This window comes from Mchenga conophoros, linkage group LG19 (genome assembly GCF_057382185.1).
Source record: "Mchenga conophoros isolate Kocher_MC1m ecotype Shallow Benthic linkage group LG19, M_conophoros_male_GT1.1, whole genome shotgun sequence".
NCBI lineage: Eukaryota > Metazoa > Chordata > Actinopteri > Cichliformes > Cichlidae > Mchenga > Mchenga conophoros.
In genome coordinates this window covers 8,146,577-8,149,309 of record NC_140544.1, presented here as the reverse complement: position 1 = coordinate 8,149,309, position 2,733 = coordinate 8,146,577, and the positions used below count along the sequence as shown (strand labels likewise).

Genomic DNA, 2,733 nt, shown 5'->3' with positions numbered 1-2,733 from the left:
CTGATCCGATCTTTTCAGTTACTCAATCACCTATTGCATGATTTTAAATCCAATGTGGAGGTATAAATGGGAAAAATGACAAAAATCGAGTCAATGTCCAAGTACTTACAGCCCTACATGTATCAATTTCACTTACTTTTAACAGTAAATCCATGCTTCAGAGAGCAGCCATCACACTGATGATATCATCTGCACTGTTTCACTTCCTGCTTTTCTTTGTCAGCCTGATGGTAACTCTTTTCCAAACCTTACCAACAATTGGTATTCAACACACAGAGTTAAACAAAAGATGCTTAAAGATACGTTACAAATTAATGTTAACATCATATATAACAAGCCAAAGACCAAAACCTTGTTTTTGTTCCAGGCTGTAAGCATGTTTAATTCTGCTCTAAAATTGGACATTTAAACATGGGGGTTTATGGGAAAAGACTCACATTTGGAGCCGGTTGTTGAAGGAACAGCAGTACTTTGAGTCCTGACGCGTTTTTGTCATTTTTCAGCCTCAAAGGTTTCCATTTGTTTCATCATTCAAGTTTTGAGTGCACATTGCTGCTCAGAAAGAGCCTGGGAACAGGAGAAGTGGCTCAACTCTGAAACTTGTCCTTTACCTTTCCCCCCTCTCCCTTCTTTCATGTACCCTCACCCACCTTTCCCACAAGTGACCAAACACTTTACCTGAACTCAGGTTTCTGCTTTTGTTCCAGATGGTAAGAAACGGGAGGATGAGAGACTTAAGGGGGTCACACCTCGGTGGTGAATGTGGCCTCTTTGGGTTTCGGATTATCAAGCAGGAAGATGAGAAAATGTGAAGATCAAGGAAAAATGCTTATGCAGTTGAAGCTGCAGCACCTGAAGTAGGTCCTGATCTGAGTTTAGCAGAGAATGAGCTGGACAATGCGGCCTTTGTCTCGTGATCAAAGGGGGAAATTCCCACACAAATCGGGGGGGGGGTCTCAGGTGAATTCCATCCAGCCACCGACCTTCACAGATAAGCAGGCGGCTCCTTTATGGCTAAGCCCCTGCAATAGGTGGAGGAAGGCCTCGGCAGCCCTTCATTTATTTACTTGCTCTTGGTCAGTTATTAAGATGCCACCAACGTCTTGCTTTGTGAGATACTGTTGCCAGATTATGGTGGATGAAGAAAACCACTTCTGAAATGGCAGTACCCCACACACTCCAGATGTAATTTGTGCTTTAACCAAACCGAAATAAACTCGCAGCTAAAGCCAGTTGAGAATTAGGCCACACCCCTTCAGCGTATTCTTTCCCCTTCATCCAAAACCAAGTAAGAGCCTTGGAGTTTGAAGCAGAGCTGCATCAGTTGTGGACCCTTGATCTGATTCTCTTCATTCTCAGCCTCGCCAGCTTTATTCAGTGTTAATTTGATGGCTCTACAGTCTACCCTGAAAACTTTAAACACTCAAAGCAGGAACGAGATGGTCAGTCATGTGGTCTCACAATTTAAAGCTTTATTTAATCTACATAAAAATAAACAGTTCAAGTCACACCCTGAAAGTACAGTGGTCACAATTTAGCTCATTTACAAATCACGTTCAGGCAAATGAAACCAGAATCAAAGACGGTCACTACACGAGTCTGAGGTGTTCTCCCACTGCACGCAGGAGTAAAAGGGCCGGTGTGGTGCCAAAGTTTTCAGAGTCCTTGCAGAGCCAGTACAGAGGAGAGAAAGAGCAGAATGCTTGAAAGTGAGCGTCGCCTTTTAAGACAAGTTTTCCCACCCAGCGCTTGAAATGTAATTCCAAAACGCGTTTTTGGCTGTTTTTGAGTGGGTGGGTGGATTGAGAGATTAGTGTAATTAGACTAAGCCAGCACTGGATCCACAGTGTAACCTGTGCTGGCTTTTGTGTCCAGCGCGGTCAGTCCACTCAATCAGGACCGGTGGAGGAGAAGAGCGGTCAGAGCCAGCGGGGGGAGCAGCACCATGAAGGCGGCGGTAGCCCCACAACAAGCCCCCGTGGAGCTCGGGGTGGTGATGTTTGTGTTGTCCGGATTCGTGGCGTTATTCGCCAGGGCCACCTGAAACACATTTGTATTTAATTAAGATGATTCAGTCCGGGTGATTTCATTTTTAAACTAGGATTTAACGTGCGAGGGAGAAAGTTAATCAAAATTCAGTCATTTCGTTTCCATTTTGATTTGGGGAAAAAAAAAAAGTAAGATAAGCGCTTTAAAGCCTCTGTTCAAGACCTAGCCCGAAACTTCTAGAAGTTTGCCATTGTATCCTTATTGCCGCCGTCTGTTCTGCAGGGGACAAACTGATTTTTATATTCATGACTTTTCCCCTAAAATTACGAGGTCGTAGATGCACTCCAAGCATAACGTTTTAACCTCGATCCCTAATTGAACATTTAGCTCATCTGCGCCATTACAGCGTTTCATGCGTAAACAAATTCCGTTGGCCACAGTTGATGAGGTTGGTGAAAGTATGAAGAAACAAAACAAAAAAAGGAGGCACGGATCAAACTGACCTGTGATGTGAGATGGAAAGCCAGCAGCAAAACTCCGACGACTGCGACGCACAGTTTCTTCATGATGGATGGGATTCTGTTCTTCTTGGTAGAGAAAACGTGAATGGAACAGGAGACCAAGCCTTTGCTTTTTTTATACCTCCCAGTGACGTCATCAACCACGCCAAAACACCTGCCTTTATGTATCATTCTGCAACAAATGTTATTTACTTTTACTTAGCTACGAATTATGCATTTTGCG

General features: G+C 43.8%; 1 long non-coding RNA gene across 1 annotated transcript; it reads right to left on the bottom strand.

The window, feature by feature from the left end:
• Positions 1–1,452: 1,452 nt before the first annotated feature.
• On the bottom strand, positions 1,453–2,733 carry LOC146551606 (uncharacterized). The gene is made up of 2 exons (XR_014889971.1): positions 2,493–2,733; positions 1,453–2,040 (listed from the first exon to the last, which is right to left on the bottom strand). It is a non-coding gene; the product is annotated as an uncharacterized LOC146551606 (long non-coding RNA).